Source organism: Protopterus annectens, chromosome 7.part0, assembly GCF_019279795.1.
Source record: "Protopterus annectens isolate FY-2018-M chromosome 7.part0, PAN1.0, whole genome shotgun sequence".
In the NCBI taxonomy this organism is placed as follows: Eukaryota; Metazoa; Chordata; order Ceratodontiformes; family Protopteridae; genus Protopterus; species Protopterus annectens.
Window position 1 is genome coordinate 1,130,252,317 of NC_056739.1, and position 23,458 is coordinate 1,130,275,774.

The window sequence follows — 23,458 nt, forward strand, 5'->3', positions numbered from 1 at the left end:
CTCCTGGACTCGATTTTGGTGTCTCATCCCCAAAATTACCACAACCCTCACATTCTGCCAAATTCCCTTAGTGACCACTGCCCTATCATAGTAAATAGACACACTCCCCATTTCACCAGACCTTTCAGGTTTATCACCTCCCGCAAAACCTCATCTTTTAGTCCAGACTCTTTCATAGACCATCTCTCTAATATTAAATGGCCCCATCTCACTACACTTCCCTTAGATGAGACTGTCCACTCTTTCAACTCTACCTTTCTAAACATCCTCAACTCCCTAGCTCCTCTCCGTACTATCAGAATCAAAGCAAACACGGCTCCTTGGCTGACCAAACATACTAGAGCCTTGATGAAAAGACGTGACAAGATATGGAAATTATGGACCAAAACAAAGACCCCTTCTCTCAGACAGACTTACAAAAAACTTAGAAATCAAATAAAAAAATTATCAGCAAAGACAGGATCAACTTCTATGCAAACCCTCCGACTACCCTAAAATCTGACCCTAAAAAATTCTGGAACTCAGTCAATCATATACTGCATCCAGGAAACCCCTCCCCTCCCAACCCATGCCCAAATAAAACATTTGAAGAAACTGCCACTGAATTTAACAATTATTTTATTAATTCAGTAACTACCATAATTAATGACCTCCCCACTAGTAAAAATACTAAAAACCCCACTTTCTCATCTTCCCCTCATTCTCCTTCTAACTCTTTCTCTCTTACATATGTCTCAACTAAATATATTAAATCTCTACTCTATAAATTCAAACCCTGCTCCCCCTCAGCTGATAACCTACCCTCTTAGTTTCTACATATAGCTGCTGAACCCCTAGCCTATCCAGTATCCATCCTGATCAACCGATCTATCTATGAATCATACATTCCATCAATATGGAAAACTTTCTACGCATTACCCATACATAAAGGAGGTAATTGTTCTGATATATCAAACTTCAGACCAATTGCTATACTGTCTCCCCTCTCCAAGATTCCTGAGAAATGCATTCACAAGCAGATAATGCAATACCTTCTCCAACAGAACCTTCTAACACACACACAACATGGATTTTGTCCCAAACATAGCACTACAACTGCATTAATATCCTTCATTAATACTGTATCACTGGCCCGTGACAATAATAAACTAGTCTTGTGTCTGTTCCTCGACCTGTTCAAAGTCTTTGACACTGTCTCCCATCCCCTCCTTCTAGACAAACTCTCTCACCTAAGATTCTCTCCTCCCACCATATCCTGGTTTTCCAGCTATCTCTCTAACCACCAGCAAGCTGTTAAATGGTGCTCTGCTCTTTCTCCCCCCCAAGCGTCCCAATGGGTGTCCCCCAAGGATCCATACTGGGGCCACTGCTCTTCAATATTTTCGCCAACCTACTTTACACTTCTTGTCCCAACTCTACAGTTGCACAATATGCTGATGATTCTACAGTCATCACCACTGCTAACAATCCATCTGACCTCCACTCTACTACCCAAGTATTATTCAACACCATAGAGACATGGTTTTGTGACAACAAATTCTCAACCCTAAGAAAACTATGCTCCTACTCTTCCTCCCAAAAAACCTCATCAATCACAAAACAACATTTTCCATCCTATCTAGCAATAACACTGCCATTATCTCTGACCCTAGCACTAAACTGCTAGGAGTCATAATAGATGAGCAGCTTAAATTTGATCACCAAATCACCACCTCTATCAAAAAGACTCACCAGAAACTCAGACTCCTTTACCGAAACAAAATACATTTAACCAACTCAGCCAGAATAACTCTCTTCTATGCATTTCTTCTTCCTACCCTCTTTATAGCTCTCAATTATACACAAATCTTAACACCACACTCATAACCAGACTTGAAACTACATATAATAAAGTTGCAAGATTTGCTGCAACCCAAACCTACAAATCACACCATTGCCTATCTCTTAAACATTTGCAGTGGCTTGAATTCCCTCATTTGCTGCTACTACAGCAACTGTTAATTATCCACTCCATCCTCTGTCTACCATCTTTCTGCCCTAGCCTTCAATCAATTATAACTAAATATTCCCCAACCAGGACATTACATAGCTCAGACCAAGACTTCCTACATATCTATAAACCAAAAACCAAATCAGGGTGTTTACTTTATAACTATAACCCTGCTACAACTTGGAACCATCTACCCCTAGAAATTAGGTCCCTTAACCAAACAAAACATTTCAAACTAGCCACTCAGGAATATCTAATAAATAAATGGTCTTGCCATTGTAGTCATCCTCCCTGAAACTGCCTAACCCTAGCTTGTCTCTCATCCCTCCTTTCTCTTCCACTGTCTGTCTTAATATCCATCTACATCTCTGTCTCGTTGCTCAACCTCTACATTACCTTACTACTCCATCTGTACCTATACTGTATATAACTACTTAGAAATAATGAACACTGTTTTCCCTACATTGACATTGTACCTAAGTTTTTGTTGTAAAAATTCTGACATTGTACTCTACTGCTTTTCTGTATGATTTGTTGTAAATGCTTTTTGCAGTTTGATCTCTAACATTTGTACCCAACTGTTTTCTGTAAAATTTTATTGTAAAATGTTATTTCTCTAATTGTTTAGCTGCCAATGCAATTTTCTTGCTGACTTTATGTAAAATGCTAATACTGATTGTGGAGCTTTTCTCCTCGGGTCACCACTGAAAATGAGCTAATGCTCAGCTGGACTAACCCGGTTAGAAAATGTAAAATAAAATAAAAATAAAAATAAGAAAAGGAAGCAGAACCTGACAGAAGAATACACATGGATTCTATTACCAAAATCTAAAAAAGAAATAATTAGTAAAGCATATAAAATATTGCATGATAATTGTAAGAATCGATCAGAGGAGCTTAGAAAGGATCGGGAAGAGAAATTGGATAAGCAATCCACAAAGAGACAATGGGGGGATATATGTATATCTCCCAAATATGTAACAAAGTTTAGAAGATTTAGAATCTTTGCCTGGAAGTGTTTACACAGGTATTTTTATATACCAGGTAGACTCCAAAAAATTTTTCCTAGGGTGGATAGCAAATGTTGGAGGTTTGATGGGCAAGAAAGAGGTAGCTGGGAACATATTTTTTTGGAAGAGTAATGAGCTGGCAGACTTTTGGGATTCCCTGCAGACCACTCTGTTGGAGATGCTGGGTGAGCAGATTGAACTGACTGGGGAGATGACTTTTTTGAGTTATGCTACAGAACTGGAATTGCCTAGACATAGTAAAGCCTTGCTGAGTCTAATTATGGTGGCTGCCAAAAAAACAATCACCAGAAAATATAAATCAAAGTTTAGACCAGCCTTACTAGAAGTAGTGAATACAGTGACAGAGATAAACAACTAGAATTGGGATCTTTAGAAACGGGAAGGAGCAAACTACATAGGAAAAATGGGAATTGTAGGAACAATATATGTAGAACAAAAAAGAGGCAGGATTTGAATTAGCTATATAATGCTTAACTGACAATGACTGGATGGTTTGTAAGTGATGTATAATGTTTACAACTACAGTTGTTTCAATGTGTCTGTGACGTAAACTGTTTGCAACTAAAGTGATATAATTTTGTATCTTTTTCATTTATACAAATGTAAGAGTGCCTTTGTCATATGTGTAAATTTAATAAACATGTTTGAAATAAAAATCTAAAAAAAAACAGCTCCATGGATCCAGGCAGTACTCTAGTCTGCCATGTTGTCAGCACAAAATAAGTTATCACCGAACTCCAAATTAAGCTTTTTAATCTCAGACACTCCACAGAGTATGCCTCTGTGCTCTGGAGAGAAGCAGATGTGCTTCTGCATAAGTGCAGTGTTGAAATGTCACAAGAAATTATCATCCCATTAGCCTCGCTAGTATTATCTGTGTAGACATGGAGCAATCTCAGTCAATTTCACTAATGATAAAATTGGTAACTTATACTCAATCACAGTCAGTGCAGTTTTCGAAGGCTATTTTTTTTTTTTTTGGTTAAGTTGAAGGTGTGACTGATATCATTCACGGGAGGTCATTCTGAACATGCTGTTTATCTTAACCTGGCTAATACATGTAATATGATTCTCACTGCAGGAATCATTTGGATCATAGGAAAGATTAGCAAAGGCAGAACTCATGTAGGTGGGAGACAGTGATTGTTGAATCTGTGAAACCATACACAGACAAGCATGGAATGTCAGGTAGAAAAGGTCAGTATATAAGCAGTTGGGAAGACCATTACAATACCCATTCTCTCTATCTGACATCGAAGCAGTATTCCCTGTCCTGAGCAGTTTATATCCAAACTGCTAGCCCCTACCTTTCCTTCTTTGAGCATGAACCAGTTGACAGCCTTTCTTCTCCCAATTTCTTCCTCCTTTTCCCGGCTTGAACATCCATCTCTGACAATGTCCCCTATGCCTTTCACTAGTATATTACAAAAATTAGTATTTTTTCAAGGTATGGTATTACAATGTATATGTCCTGTTATACCTATGAGCTTTATATTCTTATATTAGAAAATATGCATATGTGTATATCTTTGTATGCATCTTCAGCATTTCAGAATATGATATGTACTCTATGTAAACATATATTTATGTTTGTGTACATACACTTACCTACCTAGGTCATCACTTCATAGCCTTTAATTTCTTTAATTCAGTTGGCATCTGTAAGTGTGAAACAAGGCATGTTCCAATACATGCATGCATGCATACCTGAATGTGTGATCTTAAGCTATGTTACAAGTATTAAAAGTCTCTATTTCTTTCAACATGTAGCATCATCTCTAACAGTCAGCACCTAGAATAGTGCTATACTTTTCTTAATTACACCATTTCACACTCCTGCCTTAAACTGTCAAATGGGCTACATTTGACCACAAAAAGACCAGAATATCACAAAACCAGCTAATAAAAAATTTAATCCAAAAGAAATGTTGGTAAAAAAAAACACAAAGAGCTGTAGGTCAAGTAAATCCTTTATTAAGCACTTTTGTCCAGGGAACAGGAGTAGCTGGCAGACCTGGTTATGGATGTGGGTCACTGGGTAGAAAGGCCACAGGATGAAGCAGGATGGCAAAAGGTTCTAGAAATACCCTTCATCCTTTGAGTTGACCCTGTTCTTTTTTCTAAAAAGACTAAAAAGACCCTAAGGGAAAGCAAAACATGAGAAACACACAGATAAATATTCTAACTGCAATAATAGAATCACATTAGAGACCCAGGACAGAGTGTTGCTTGCTATATTTTTATCTGTGACTGCATACCTGTCACCTGAGGTCCCTTCTCACTAATGTGTTATCCAATTGGCTCAGTATCTGCATATACTAGTAGTTGATTCAAGACATATTTTCTTGTATGCAGTAGCTATTTGCTCAGTTTGTTTTGTAGTCTTTAAAATGTATCTTTACCATCTCAACAGTGCTTACTCCTCTCTGTGCTCTTCTTTTCTAGACCTAACACCACTCTAAGTAATTGGCTGCAATAACACCTTTATCTTTAACCAGACAGGTGGATACACTGTTATATGAAAAGCGCAGTCCAGGTCTGAACTGTCTGCAAACACAAACAGCTAAAGTTAACTTTGTGTATGTGTCTACCTGTTTGAGCTAATATTCATTATCCCCTAGACTGCAGTCTGCTTTGGCTTATAAGTAGCCCCCCCCCCCCCCGCACACACACACGCACACTCCTCTTCCATTTCTCTTTTATTTACTTCTGTTAGCAAATAGTATCCATAACTGATCAAATACTGTGTGTGTTTGTTAACTTAATTGAGACCACAGTAGCCTACAGATACAAGGTTATCCTGTTTTTCCACCTGATAAATGGTTAAGAAATGACTTACAGCTTCCCAGCAGTTCTTGGTCAATTCTGATTTTTTTTCTTAAACACAAACGTGCTTGGATTTTGGCTCATCCTGCTCTGTTCGCCCTCGCTATGCTCAGGCTCACTCCACTACCCTCCCTGCCCCCATATCCAACCCACCTCCCCAATACCTGTAATTTAATCTTGACCTAACCACACCCACCAGAGTTCAAACCACCCAATCTGCTATAGTAATTACAACTAAACCCTCCCATTACAAATTACTAGCTATCTACAATACATTTGTGCACAAACACAAAAGTGACTACCCAATAGAAACATACCCAATAAACACCCCAAACATTTCATACATAACTTCCAACATTGAATATGTGACATTATAAGACACCAACACATTAACAAACAAGAATTTATCTTCCCTCAATACCAATTATTTTTCAAAGTCAACACTTATAGCCATAGCACCACTCCCACACCTCAAACATACAATCACAAACACAGCAGCCCCACCCTCACAATTCCTCCCCCCTCTCCCCTTAGCTACCTTCCACTTTAGAACTAGCTTGACTAATCCCATAGCCACTCTGCTCTCCACTCTACTACAATTTCCCCAATACCACAACACTCAAACACCATTATGCCCCTAAAACCCACCTCCTTTGTACTCCTTCCGCTTCTTCTCTTCCTAACCTACCTTCACCTTCTCACCAGTCTTCCAAATTCTAATCACTCTCCCTCCTTTCATATAACTTCTACATACCCCACATATGTTACACCCCACAACCACTATATCCCCTCATCTCTATTTCTTCAATAGCAACCTCCTTTTCCCTTTTGAACTCATTCATGTTCACTGTCTGTCATCCCCAAAATCTAACAACACTACTATAACACAACACCCAACTCTCAAACAGGACACTAAGCACTCTAAATTCCTCTTTTCTCATATTCATCAATTTATTACCAACCATCTCTCTAGTGACATTCACCCAAACCTTGGTCCATCTCCCACTCTTCATTCAAACCCACCCCCCCCCCCCCATCCTGCAAATCCCGCCTTTTCACTACATTGAATGCTTGAAGCTTATGTAACAAGATTCCAAACTTCCATGCCTGGCTCCAACATAACCACCGAGATATCCTATCCATGACTGAAACCTGGTTAAAGCCACACATAAAAGATCCTGAAATCACTCTCCTCAACTAGAATATAATTATAAATGACAGGACCCTCAAAAAAGGTGGTGGAGTAGCTCTTCTCTGCTCCTCTTCCCTTACAGTTACTCCCTTCACCAAACCCATACCCCAATTCACCAATGCCAAACTAACCCTGTATGTCCTCCAGATGAATAGAAACAAACACATATGTATAGCTGCTCTTTACATTCCCCCAGCAGACAATATCCCTGTTCTTGAGGATATCCTCTCCTGGTTCTCCTCTAACATTACCAACAAAACCATAATCCTCAGTGACATTAATATTAACTGGACGGATATTCAGTCTCCTACTTCTTCACACAACATAAACTTATACAACTTCTCACAACTAATAAACTCTACTACCAGGCCCTTGAAACACTTCTCCTCTGGTACTACTCTTGACTGGATTCTTGTTTCCCACCCCCAATACATCTCTGACAGCGGTATCCTACCTGACACTCTTAGTGATCATCTTTCGCTCGTTGCCTTCCCTCCTCCTTACAGCTATCCCACACTTGTATCTCCTCCCGCTCTCTCAAAAACTTCAACCCTGAAACCTTCTCCAGCTCTCTAAAACACACAAACTGGAGTCCTCTAAAAGCCCTCTCCCTAGATAATGCAGTAGCCTACTTTAATACTACATTCTTAGACCTGTTAAATATCCTTGCTCCCTCCAGAACCAAAAGAATTAAAAGTAAAACTGTCCCATGGTTAAACAAAGAAACTACAACCATCATGCATCTCTGTGATAAAGCCTGCAAACATTACCGGAACAATAAAACCCATACCACCCTGACTGAATATAAGCTACTACATAACAAAGTAAAAAAAAAACTTGTTGCGTCCGACCACAAATCCTATTTCTCTACCCTTCAAAATAACCACAAGACCAACCCCAAAAAAGTCTGCAATGGCATCTACACCCTCCTCGATCCTGGCAAAAGAGACAGCCCCTGCCTTAACCCAAATGTCCCAGACCTCTCCTTAGCCACCCAATTTAATTCCTTCTTTATTGATTCTATAGCCAAACTAACTAGTTCCTTCCCCAACAAAGCTTCACTTCCACCTCCTCCTATCTCTCCCTCCCCTAAGACTACCACCTCACAACTCCCTTCCTTCACTATAAAACCCATCCCTATCTCCACCATAAAAAAACTCCTTCAGAAACTTAAACCATGCTCAAATGCCCCCGATGACCTTCCTTCCTACTTCCTATTGCTGCTGATGCCATCACCTTTCCCATCTCCATTCTAATAAACCCCTCAATCCAAGAAAACTATGCACCCCTACTCTGGAAACAGGCCTATATAATCCCCCTTCACAAAGGTGGTAATAACAACAACATTCCCAATTTCCGGCCAATTGCTATCTTATCCCCTGTCTCAAAAGTTCTACAAAAGTGTATCCACCTCCAATGTCTACCCGCCCTCACAGACAACCACCTATTTACCCCAACACAACATGGTTTTAGACCTGGCCACAGTACCACAACCACTCTCCTCTCCTTCCTCAAAACCATCAACAAATCCTGGGATTCTGGCTGTCTAGTGTCCACCCTACTTCTGGACTTATCCAAGGCCTTTGACACTATTTCCCATAACCTTCTCCTATCAAAACTCTCTAATCTAAACCTATCCCACTCTTCTGTCAACTGGTTTTCTAGTTACCTCTCTGACAGACAACAAACTGTCAAATGGAAAAAAGCCACCTCCACCTTCTTTAATACACCTACAAGCATACCCAGGGCTCCATATTGGGTCCCCTACTGTTCAACATTTTTATAAATGACTTCCACCAGAACATTCCTAGTGCTAAACTGATTCAATATGCAGATGACTCTACGATCATCTGCTCTGGCACTTCCACCTCCACTCTCTTAAAACTAACTCAGGATGCTTTCTCTTATACCAAACATTTCATGATAGACAACCACCTATCACTCAACACATCAAAAACGAAAATTGTGTTATTTTCCCCATCAAAAAGTACCATTATAAAAAAAAACTAATTCTCTATTACTAGCCAAACCAATACCTCTCTCGAGGTAGCTTCCCATGCAAAGCTTCTAGGAGTCCTTATTGATGAACAGCTAAAATTTGATACCCACCTACTAACTAATATAAAGAAAACCCACTAGAAATGAGGCATGTTCTACTGCCATAACCACTATATCACTCTCACTACTAAACTTGTAGTCTCTAACACCTTCCTCATTCCTTCTCTCCTATGTGGTGCCCCACTTCTTACCACCCTTCAGTCTTCTCTAAAAACAAAGCTATCCTCCTGTTATAACAACATATCTAAGTTTGCTACCAGCTATAAATCCTCCTTCCATCACTGCAATGCTCTTCACAGACTAAATTGTCTGAAACTTCCCAACTATCTTACCTACATTCAACTTACTCATGCCCATAAACTCATCTTTAATCCCTCCATCTGGCCCTCCCTTGCCTCCTCCTTCAAAATGCACCTACCCAACAGACTTCTAAGATCCTTTACTTGAACTACACTAGCCTGCTCGACCTCCAGGCAAACACCTACTATCCTTTTCCCTAGCTCGCCTCTGGAACTCCCTGCCACCTCTTATTCATACTACGGACAACCACTCTACCTTTAAGACCCTGCTTCATTCCCATCTTAATTCCCTCTGGGAATGTTCCTGCCCTCATCCCACATGACTCACCTCTTTTTTTCCCTATTTCTCACACTCCTTTACTTCTCTCTTCCCTTCATCATATTGAGCTTCTCCGACTACAACTATCTTCATTTTTCTCATTTACTCCTACTCTTGCTCTACTTTTTTTTGTCCCACCCTTCTTAGATCCAACAATTAACACCTCTTATCCCCCATCCTACTTTAACTCTGCTAAGATTTCATGTAAAACTGTAATGCCAACCCTGTGTTATTTCACATTGTAACAAATTAACAGGAATATGCACCAATGGATTTTTCTTATTTTAATTGACTTATTTATGTGTGTGTGTGTGTGTGTGTGTGTGTGTGTGTGTGTGTGTGTGTGTGTGTGTGTGTGTGTGTGTGTGTGTGTGTGTGTGTGCATGTGTGTGCGTGTGTGTGTGTGTGTGATTTTACCTTTTGCTTTTTTGACTATTTTCACTGCAATCATGGATTTTTTTGTCATGTTGTGTAATACCATCATTCTTCAATAGTATTACACAAATGAAAATGCATTGTCTTCATATTATATTGTTGTTCGTGGAGCTTATCTCCCCGGGACTCCATTGAAAATGGGCTCTTCTTGGCCCAATGGACTATCCCGGTAAACAAACTGTAAAATAAATAAATAAAAAATACATTTTATTTTCTGTTTTAGATTTGGTTGAGGCAAATATAATTGGAGCAGCTAGGAAACCTAATTAGATGTCAATTAACTTTACCAGCAGTTAACACTAACCTCAAGTTGTCCCCTGGTTTAAGTGACTGCATTAGGATAGTGAGGGAACTTAAGTTGCAGCTGGATAAGTTATGATTTTAAAATGTATTTAATTTGTATTATTTATGCATTTTAACAAGACTATGGCATTTGTTAATATGAACTTCTTAGTAGATATCTTGCACATTTTGCATAAGTATTCTTACATTCATTCTTGCATATCTTGTGACATTACTGTTTCAGCTGATTTTCTTTCTGGTACATCACAAACCATAGTATTTAACTGAATCAATTTGATTAGATTTTTATTCTGATGAATTCCAAGTATTTAACTAGGATGTAAGTGAACTACCTTGTCCACTTGTGTTTGCAAGTGTATCACTGAACACTGAATGTTAATTATTCATGTGTTTTGACCACATATGCATTATCTAGTTGTATGTAGCAATGGCGTTCAAAAGCTTTTTCTATAACATAGCTTACTTATCATCTGTCATGTTCTACAGATGTTGGTCAGTACATTTTTTTTTTATTTAGGTACTCTATGTAGTATGGTCAAACTGCTGCATTCACAGTTCTTCATAAACCAGACCTTTATTTATTTATTTATTTATTGCTTCTTTGTTCCCTTGTTTTATTGGTTAATAATTACATACACAGTTATTTATAGAGTGTATATAGCAGTTTAACATCTGCTAGAATTATTTATCACATACCTTCTTACCCTCCAGTGATATATCCCACATAAGTAAAACAATATTACTTTCCCGGAACCATGATAGTATCCTGCTGCTGACATTAGCAACATTGTAACCAGATAGAGTAACCTGTAATATGTTCATTAGCCTACTGTGAAATGTACCTTGGATTCTAAAGAAGACAAAAAAGCCTTTCTGAATAACGCATTGTAACATTTCCTGCTTGCAGCATCACTGCACAAGCAAAGGCTCATAACTGCTGTAACTTATATTGAAGGCACAAAATAAACACACACTAGGATTTTACTACCAAACCAAGTCTGTATAGCACATCTGGAGTCTTTCCCAGAATGGAAATGTTGATTGAGGTTAACCCAAAGTAATTCTTCCTGGAGCCAAAAATGGATACTGTTTTTGGTACCTGTGAATGAATGATGAAGCTTTGATCAGACTGTGGGGAGTCTTGAGTGAAGGCCAAGGTACACAACTTCTGAGTTTGCACAAAGCACAGACTGGTGGGAACTATGAGCCATTCAGCTATGAAGGGTTCCAACAACAGTTAAGATTGCCACTCTATATCCAGAGCTGTAATCATATCCAAACCCTTTGCAAATTGTGCAGCCAGAAAACAGGCAGATGGGAAGAAGGAAAACACTAAGTCTAAGCCACATGGGTTTGTTTGAGTTCTCAGAAACAGTATTCTTCACATACCAAGCGGTACTTGGTCTGTCTTCAGCCTTAGATATGAACATTTTATTCTTGCTTTCTATCCAGGTTTAGCTTTAATACACAGGGGTCATATTATATAGTTTTATGTTTACAGCTAAAATGTTCCGACCACAAACAGAAACATTGCAAAATACTGTTTCACATATGCATGGACAGTTTGTCAGGCTGCCCCAATGGGCCTCCTAACTGTTATTGATTAGCCTGTAACATTTTCTTAATCAGAATATGAGCACTCTTTGCAGCTTCCATGATTATAGCTTCGGAGCTAATGTCAGTAGAGGAATAGGGGTTTTGTTCTGTAAGTGAAATGGGTTGCAGTACTTCATAGCTGGTTACAAACAAAGTAAAACTCTAACTCGTTGAACTACATAAAGCCTGCACTAGTGGCTGTTCTAATACCAATGCTGGAAACCAGGAATCAAATATAACATGAGATGCATGAGTCCAGCAAAAAAGACAAAACATTAGGAGCAATTGATACAGCATCAGTTTCCTGCATACCACCCACCACTAGCCAGCCCCTTCCCTTACAAAAACGTTCTTTACATCAAATATATTTTCAGTTAAATAAATCCAAAAGTGATTGGGTGTAACAAATAGCTTAATCAGAATGATGAGGAAGTATCTGTAAATTATAAGCTAGTTTGTTGGTCATTTTGTGACTGACATAGGTCTCATATCTCTGTGGCCCATTGCTTCTCCTGTAGAACAAGAAGAAGCTATAATGTGCTAATTATGGACAAACTACAAATATAATGGTCTGACAAAAATATTTAGTTAGTTGGTTAGTTAGTTATTTTACATTCGTTTACTGGAAAAGTCTGACTGGGTGGTTACCCATTTTCAGCAGAGGCCCAGGGAGAAAAGCTCCAAATACAACACATACAAAAAAATCATCACCTGTAAAATAAAATAACAGTCTGATTTAAAACATACAAGGTGTCCACACTAATAATAAGACAGGAGTTTTACTCTGAAGCCAACTTCACTGGCACAGAGGGATAAAGCCTTCACTATGAACAAAAGTTCTGACTTTCATTAGCTGCTCAAGCACCTATTGGAACTAAAAACCAAACTAAAATTGGAGAAAGAATGCTATTACAAAACAGAACCAAAGTTGTAACATTCATTTAATGATGGCAGATGTGTAAAAAAATCCTTTAATGATAGAGGATGCATAGAAAAATTTGTCTATACATCCGTTACCTGTTGAAACTAGCCAGAGGAAAGCAGGAGTGATGAGGCTTAGCCTGTTTGCCTGTTTTCAGTCGGACAGCCAAGTTCTTTTTATGTATGTATGTATGTATGTATGTATGTATGTATGGATGGATGTATGTATGTATGTATGTATGTATTTATTTATTTATTTATTTATTTGTTTATTTATTTATTTATTTATTCTTTGTTGGCCAATTTAGTCCACTATGCCAGTGCTTTTCAGGTGAGACATGAGTTAGTACTCATACTGGATATCAAATAACATTAATACTGTGGTAATTGGAGAATCAGAGGCAAATGTTAAACAACAATATGACAACTCCAACGTCAAGACACTTTATTCCAAAGCAAAGCTTTTGGGTAAACCAACCTTTTTCAGTGCTAATATTCTATACAAATAGTATGCACATTAAATAAGAGTAAATGAGAATCATATGACTACAGCCAGCCAATCATATGACACCATCAATTAAAACCACAAATACAAAAAATACAATAAAATACAATAAAAAAATCACAGATAAGGTAAGATGAGAATAAAATCACATACATTCAAATGTTAAGGTCTTGTTGCTGTCTAGTCAAATACTAGGCAGATTTTAAACCAGGTCTTAATACTTCTGTGAGTATTAAAACAGTATTAGTAAGAAGACAGCAACAACATCTTTAAATTTGAATGTATGCAATTTTTTTTTATTCTCATCTTATCTGTGATTTTTTTATTATATTTTATTGTATTTTTTTGTATTTATGCTTTTAACTGATTGTGTCATATGACTGGCTGGCTGTAGCCATATAATTCTCATTTACTCTTATTTAAAGTGTATACTATTTGTATGTAGTATTAGCACTGAAGAAGAAGAGTGGTTAACCCAAAAGCTTTGCTTTGGAATAAAGTGTCTTGACATTGGAGTTGTCGTATTGTTCTTAGTACTCCTACTGACCAGGGAAATTTTTACCAGGACACTAAGGAACTTCACCTACTGTTTTCTGATAAGTGCCATGGCATCTTTTATATCCACCTGAACTACCACCAAATCAGACAGATAGGGCCTTGTTCATCTGAGCTACCACAAAATCAGACAGATGGGGCCTTGGTTTAATGTTTCACCCAAAGGACAACACATTGAGGAGTACAACCCCCCCCCCCACCCCATGTTGCACTGTAGTATCAGTACTGGAAAATTAAGCACCTGGTTTGAGAATAGAACAGAACCCACAGTCTTCTGATCTTCCAGTATGAAAGTGGTGTGTGCTACCCTATGACCTACTGACACTTGTTATATGCCTGTGGGAGACAGGTCACTTTTTATAGGTTTTGTGGAGAATGGACATCAGAACAGCAACCAGGTAGGTCTGTGGGTGAGTTTTGGGAGGTGTTGTCACCCTAGTGACTACAACATAGACACTTTTTGGCCACACTTCATTACAGTCAGTGGACAATAAATGAGATGTTAGCACATAGGTGAGGGGCAGAAAGTCAAAAATCACTACATTTGTGAGCAGATATCCTGACATCCTGGTCAACTAACCTCCCATGAAAACTCCTTTTAACAGGTAAGGGGGATGATGAGCCCAGCCAGTGGGTTTTCCAGTTAATGTGGCTCAGTACATAGATACAGGTGAAGTACAGGGCTCATGGGGGATGCCGAGCTGATGCAGAGGAACAAAGACCCAATTTGTCAACACAACTAATGGCAGAAAAAAAGAAAGAAAAGACAAATTTTACATTGAGCTTTGAGAATTGTAGCCTCTTGAATTATACCAACATGTAAATCTCATAAATGGTTAAATGAAGAGAGTTAAGCTGAAAAAGGAGTGCTTTGAGCATGTGGAAATGCAATCATTGCTTAGATGAAGTTTAGCTCATGGCTGAGCTCCAAATTGCAGATGATTTAATTGCATTTTTTATGTGCTTTTTCTCCACCTGGCTTACAGTGATCAAGCCACTCCTTACTGGACTGGACTCCATTCCTTTCCATAGGTTCATAGGTGTTTACTAGGCTAACAACCACGAGGGCCTTTTTAAGCCTAACCATGCAGCCCAAATCTCTGACAAGCTCTGATACCCTTGATAAGTGTAAGCAAGGTCCTGGGAGATGAACTATTTACAGGTTACCTATGTCCATTAGAGGCATAGGTGCCAAATCAGGGATGAATTTCTGGTTTCCCATCCAACTGTCCAAAGTACACTTGAATTGGGTTAGGGAGGAACTCTGCTTCACATGGATGGGGAGTCTGTTCCATGGACAGGGTAGTCTCTGGGATACATACCTATCTCTCCAGCAAGTCCTATTTATATCACAGGCAAGGTTTAAGTCTTTAGAATGGGTAATTCTGGTGCTGTTTGTTTTGTGGATATGCAGGAGGTCTATCAGAGTGGGGTCTGACAATGCCCTGTATGACAAGCATAGATCTCCCCTCAAAAGCCTGTAGGAGACAGAATACAGGGATAGGGCCTTCAGGCAGTCTGCACAGGGCATTTTACTTATGTCCTGTATTCTTTTAGTGAGGAACGTCTGTGGACGTTCCAATTGTTGAATACGCCTGGTTAGGTACATACCAGTGGGGGCAGTGTACTCAATGATAGGTCTGATTAATGAATGCCGATTACAGTGGAACAATGACTTCCTTGGACTTAGATGCCATACCTTTGTTTATAAATTGCGTGACATAGAATGATTTCCTCACCATTGTAGACACATAATGGTCAAAGGCTAGAGTACTATCAATGTGTGTCTAAATCCTTGACTACTGGGTCAACTGTAAGGGGTGTGTTGTCAGTATGATAGCTACCAGGGATGGATGACTTCCTAAAGGATACTATTATGCATTTCTTGGCATTTAATTTTATTCCATGGCTCTGACACCAGTTGTTTGTCTGTGTCAGCCCCTCCTGGAGAACATTTGTGTCAGTGTGAGATTCAATGACAGCTAGTAATTTGCAATCATCTGCAAATTTAGTCAGCCAGAGACCACTGACATTGGCCTTGACTTCTGAGAAGTAAATGCCAAAAAGGAGCGGTCCAAGGACTGATCCCTGAGGGGCTCCACTTAGACATGGTAATTCACATGGCTAACAGGGGTCATAGTGACTGGCCTGGATGGTTATACTCATATCATCACTGCATCAACCGTTTCCCTTTCAATACCATCTCTGCCATTTAACAGTGATCAGATTGGCAACAGTGGTCTGAGCTGACCAATATACACCCCACCCTCATGGATGGGCACACCTATCCTCCTAGGCTGTACTATTAGATACCTGAACCATTATTCAAACTTGGATGACATGGCTGCAGTCAGGGCTGTACCACTTTATGCTATAAGCAAGGTAATTTAAGAGTTTTTCACTATAGCTTCCTGGAAGTTGGCTTCTCCACAGAGTGAAACTGAAGTGCTGTGAATGGATAGCTGCAGAGGTGCAAGCTTTTGGCTGATATTGTGAACCACAAAGTGAGCTACAAATGTAACTGAAAGCTGATACTACATAATATGCAACTGTTGGTTGGTTGGTTGTAGCTGAAACTGTATTCTGAAAAATAATTTAAGAGTACTTTGGAAAAGTAAGGAAATTAATAGTGAAAATGGCATATTTATCTCCTTACAATATATGAAGTACAGTATCACAAAACTAATGATGTCTGTAAAAATAACGAGAAGAAAAGGCAAGATGCTGACAAATTCAGCCATCTCAGTCACAGAGAGATAAGCCTCTATTAATGACTCAGATGGCCAGGAACCAGTTAGCATCCTGGTGGTGATAATGACTCAGATGGCCTGGAACCAGTTAGCATCCTGGTGGTGATAATGACTCAGATGGTCTGGAACCAGTTAGCATCCTGGTGGTGATAATGACTCAGATGGCCTGGAACCAGTTAGCATCCTGGTGGTGATAATGACTCAGATGGCCTGGAACCAATTAGCATCCTAGTGGTGATAATGACTCAGATGGCCTGGAACCAGTTAGCATCCTGGTGGTGATAATGACTCAGATGGCCTGGAACCAGTTAGCATCCTGGTGGTGATAATGACTCAGATGGCCTGGAACCAGTTAGCATCCTGGTGGTGATAATGACTCAGATGGCCTGGAACCAATTAGCATCCTGGTGCTACATGATCTGGCAGGGAATGGAGAGAATGAGCAGCTGACATGGGCCTCACTCATCCTGGGGGGTAGATGGTAGCCAGGCCTACTACTCTATAGATACACAGCAGCAGCAATTGGGAGTCTTAGAGATATGAGTGACAAGCAGTTACGGGGTCCATAGGGTACACAGTACACATTGTAATCAGGTGAACTTTTACTGCATCATATATTCTGAGAATACAGTAATCAACCCTTCTCATACCTGCAAGGGGGTAAGTGGGTAAGATCAATATGAAAAAACCCCTGTGAATTCCTAAATGATAACTACCCTCTGATGACTTTTATCTTAAGCAGGCAATGAGGAGGAATAAACATGTGAAGGCTGTCAACTCCCAGGGTCCATAACGGGGGAATGAATGGGCGAAAAGAACAGGACTGATAGCTAGCAGGCTGAAAGGGGCAGATAAAATATATAAAAATGCTAATAAATTCTATTCTCTTATCAAAAATAATAAATACTGACATACTGAAAAGACTAAAACCACAGCCACAGTTACAAAAGGGAACTGCAAAAATATCTGCATATACCATTGATAGAGACATGTTGTTTTAAAGTGGAGGTAATAACAGCAAAGTTTGCCTTTCTGTTATTAATGTGTAACACTTGCATAAGCAAGTTTCTACTGGCTGGGCGTTTTACACTAGGATTCAGTGAAACCATCAATATTTTTCCTGTTGTTGTTTGCACTGCAGTTACATCAAATAAGTCTATAGTCTGTTGCCATCTGGCTAGGTTTCTTTCTTTCTTTTTCTGTCTTTTTCTTTCTCCTGGCTGATCTGTAGTACATATGTTTATGTTATGTATATATGTTTCCACTCACTTCTACTTGTTGTTGTATCTTTCGGCTTTTCCCGGTTAGGGGTCGCCACAGCGGAACTCCGGTCCGCTAATGATTGGCAGCAGATTTTTACGTACCAAGTTGGCACCCCTGACGTACAACCTTCAACGAAGGTATGCCCATTCACGCATGTCTCCACACAGAAGACGCTTTAGCTGAGAATCGAACAGGACAACATCTTAATGTGAGGCGACAACGCTACCACAGCACCACCACTGCAGTTCTACTTTCCACTCACTTCTACTGAAGGCTTCTATTGTAATACCTGATTTTATGTTTGTATGAACAGTACAGTTACTGGATCATGTAGGTGATTGTTAGTATATGAGAATTTCTGTTTGTGAAGAGTTTTGTCATTCTCTAGAGTTGCTTCCTTTTTTAAATTTTTATATATGTTACACACTCTAGCTGGCTGCCTTTTCTAAGTGCTTAAATATCAGATTTACGGATTTTATGTTATGTAGCAAAGAGTGGGAACTAACGGATAGGCTTGCCTCTTGACCATCTAACATCTGTAAACCTACATCTCAGTAACCCCACACTTGCATGCATACACATATCTCTTGTTAGTTTTGTTTGTTTTTCTTTCTGCCTTTACTGTGAAAGCCACCATTTTTGTTTTTAGTAATCCCAAACTTGCATATCAGAAATATCTCCTGTATGCTTATTGGCCTGTTTAAAGGTTAGAAAGCTAAAAATGCAAAACTGTGAAATATAGTGCACTACTCTTGTTTGCCAAACATTACTTAAGGTGGATGAGTATAGACAAATAGTACTGTACCTAACTAGGAAATCCTTAACACTCTCTCTCTCTCTCTCTCTCTCTCTCTCTCTCTCTCTCGCACAAGCTAAAGAACTTGCACAGCTGAATTCCACCTGCAGTTGGCAAAAGTTCTCAAGCAACAAATAAAGTTAAATCTATGTAAGGCAATCTTCAAATAACTTAATTTGTTAAGTCTAGTGTGCATTGCTGTATAGTGTTGAATCTGCTGGAAGGATATCCCCACCCACACTCACTCACCCACACTCACAGGCCTTTTAGTGCTGAAGGTGAAGCTACATTAACACTTCAGCATATTTCACTCTTAGTGTAATATATCCCTGGAAAGACGTTGAAAAGCCCATAACCATAACATTAGATGCTGTGACTCGAGACAAGTATTCAGATAACTTGTCTTTTGTATCCATGGACATCCTACCTCACTGATTTAGGGTTACCACCTGTCACACTTTGCAAGGGACATTCCCTCTTTGAGCAGTTGAGTCCTGCAAAAAAATTGAAAAAAACAGCAAATGTTCTGAGATTTTAGGACAAAAATATTTTCTGTATTTTCTTTAATAGTTGCATAAAACAGTTATTTTGTATCTGAAACACCTAGATGTTATAAGAAACAGAACAAGCAATTAAAATGCTACAAGAATAAGCTTTTATTTTGGCAAAAAAGTGAAGTTCTGTCCTTTTGCACTGGCCGTGGGTATGTTTTGCCCTGCAAAATCTGACATTTCTACAAAAAATGTCCCACTTTGGGCATTTGAAAAAGTGGCAACCCTACGACTGATTGTTTATGGTGGTAAACCATCTGGGGGTTCTTCCTGCTCCGTTCGCTCCTCTCACTCTACTCCTATGCCCTTACCCCATATCCCACCCTCCCCTAGCACCTCTACTCTTATCCTAAGTAAACCACTCCCCCTCATTCCTATGATCCAATTATATACAACTCTACCTTGCAATTATATACAACTCTACCTTGTCCACACCCACATTTCATGCACACCTTACTTTCTTTTTTTAGCCAAATTTATCTGCTCTCCCTTACATCCATCACCTTGAATTCACATGCCCTCTACTCTACATTTTTGCATCTTAATCTACTTTACCATCACAATACAATCACCACATCAAAGTATTTTACATTAACTCCAGACTTACCACCTTCTCTTCTACTATACACACAAACTAGCACTGCACCATAATTTTACCACTGACCAGTCACATCATCCCCACCCATCCTTATCACAAACTGCAAGGTAAGGAACCTAACCACATTATCAAAGCCCACTCTGAAGTCAAAGCATTCCAACATTACCTTCAGCTGCACACATATCACATGATAACAATCTTTATTTACAGCTGATACTACATTCACACACACAAATTCCACATTTACTATTGTTAATCCCACTATCACAGTTGACATGCTCCCCTAACTTGCCTAGCCTCTTTACTCTTAATTCCCAGCCTCACTACAGCTATATCTTTGCATACCCCCCACACCGATACACATCAACAACCTCCTCTAACCCTCTCCCCAATAAACAACACAGCTTCTCACATATCTCCTCCCAGCTTTTCCCCTATACCCTCCCATTCTATTCAAGCTACAAAGTGGCCTCCTCACTTCCTTTGAAACCACACTTGACACCAGTACCCTCACTTAGGAATAAAAAAACACTTCCCATGGTATGCATTCCTCACTATCTATCTACTCAAATGTGGAGACGTACAGCCTAACCCTAGCCAACCCTCTAATCCTAATCACAAGAGTAACCCCAAAGACTTAAACATACTTACACTAAGCCTTAGAAGTATATGTAATAAAATAGTCCCACTGCATGCCTGGATTGATCAAAATAAACCCAGCATACTAGCCCTTACTGAAGCATGGCTACATCCCAATGTAAAAGACTCAGAAATAATACCACCAAACTTTGTAATAACCAGAAGAGATAGATCTAAAAAAGGGGGGGTAGCACTTCTATATCCCTCTACACTCAACGTCACACCCTATACCAGTAATATACCCATCTTTTCCACTGCTGAGGTACTAATCTCCTTTTTGTACCTCAATATATCAAAAATAATTTGCATAATAGTAACATATATATCCCACCAAGTAACAATATACCAGTGTTGGAAAATATTTTATCCTTTACATCCCAAACAATAAACCTTGAAACAATAATCTTAGGAGATGTAAATATAGATTGGCAAACCATAGCTTCCGACTCCCCCATAAATAGTATAAATCTGTATGTTTTTTCTCAGCTTATCAATGCTCCAACAAGATACAGCAAAGATCTTACCTGCTATTCCACCTTAGAATGGAGTCTAGTATCCCACCCTGCTAATTACCCCTCTTCTGGTAGACTGTCTAGCCCCATGAGTGATCATCTGCCAGCTTACTCCCTTAGAACAAACACCCAACAACTAAGAGTACACGCTATAAAATCAGTTAGGAACTCAATTAATTTTTGTCAGCATAAATTCAACAATCACCTACAGGAAATAGACTGGACACCCCTTAAACAACTACCCCTTAATGATGCTGCACTATACTTTAATAACGCCTTCCTTCACACACGTAATACACCAGCTCCCATTCGTATGAAAAGAATCAAAAAGAGCTCAGCACCATGGCTCTCTAAGGAATGTAAACACCTGATGAAGCAAAGGGACCTAGCCTGTTCAACCTGCAAAAAAAATAAAAATTAACAAAATCATGTTCATTTCAAAACACTATGTAACAAAGTGGCAAAACTAATCAACAGAGATAAGAAGTCATATTATTCCCAGCTTCAACTCCAGCATAAAATCAACCCCAGTAAATTTTGACACTCCATATCTTCTCTACTTGACCCTGGAAGAAATGGAGAGCACACCCTATCACCTGATACCCCTCCATCATAAATAGCCGAAAACTTTAACAAGCACTTCATAAAATCAACTTCAGACCTACTAACTAACACCCCTAATGTTGGACCCCCCCCCACCCTCCAACCTATTCAGACACTGACCCTAGGCCATCAACTACTCCTATCCCTATCATTACTAACCTCCAAACTCAACATAATGTCATACAAACCCCATTCTCATTTTAGCCCATACCCACTGACACCATTAAGAAACTGCTACAAAAACTAAAACCCTGCTCTACTTCAGCTAACAATCTCCCCCCATACTACCTCAAACTGGCTGCTAACTCAGTCGCCTACCCAATCAGTATCCTTATAAATAGGCTTTATCTGAATCAGAAGTGCCTACCATATGGAAACAATCTCACATCACCCCATCCACAAAGGAGGCAACTCTTTTGATCCATCCAATTTCCATCCTATATCCATCTTTTCACCCATATCCAAAATTCTCGAGAGAGGTATACATCAGCAGGTAATGCAATATCTATTGCAAAACAATATTTTAACCAAAACCCAACATGGTTTCCAACCTAGCCACAGCACAGCTTCAGCCCCATTTTCTTTTACAGACACCGTGAACAAGGCCAGAGATGCAGAATGCTATACATCCTCAGTACTCCTTGATCTCTCCAAGACCTTTGACACAGTGTCTCACCCCTTACTTTTGAACACACTGTCTAACCTAGGCTTCTCACATAGCACAGTAAAATGGTTTCAGAGATACCTCAAGGATCATAAACAAGCAGTGAAATGGTCCAACAAACTCTCACCCTTTCTCCACAACCCTACTGGAGTCCCCCAAGGCTCCATCCTAGGACCCCTACTCATCAACATTTTCACAAACAACTTTCACACTGCCTCTCAACCTTGGACCCTCATTAAATACACTGATGATTCCACCATAATCTGCACTGCTCAATCACTACCAGAACTAATCTCGAAAAATCAACAGTCCTTTACAGCAGTAGAATCCTGGCTAAGAAATGCCCAACTCTTTTTTAATCCAAAGAAGACAAAACTAGTACTCTTTCATCCCAAAAACACCTCCCTTCTCACTGATCATTTTAACATCCATGCATCTGACAGCACAGCCATAGAAATAGTGCAGGAAACCAAACTTCTAGGTGTTATCATTGACAATAAACTTTTATTTGACCCCTATATACAGCAAAATTTAAAGAAAATTCATTAAAAACTGGGACTCTTATATAGAAACAAATTTACTGCAGCAACCAAAACTACCCTTGCAAAAGCATTTTTACTTCCCTCTCTTCTTTATGGTGCCCCTACCTTAACTAACTTACAAAATTCTACCCTAAGCAAGTTGGAACAGTGCTACAACAAAGTTGCAAAGTTTGCCACAAACTGTAAATATCACACACACCACTGTAAACCACTCCTGGAATTAAACTGGCTTGAACTACCCAACCAACTTGCCTTTATTCAGCTATCCACCTTGCACAACCTTATTTTCAAGCCTACTGCCTGCCCTGCACTAGCCAATCTAGTCACACCTTACCAAATCAATCCCTACGATCAGAAGACAAAAATCTCTAAGCTATCTCAAAACCCACAAGAAAACCTGGTTACTCTCTGTATTCATACTCTGTCTCTATACATTGGAATTTACTACCTCTAGCTACCAGGTTTATGCCTGGCCTAACCCATTTCAAATCCTCTTTAAAAAATCATCTC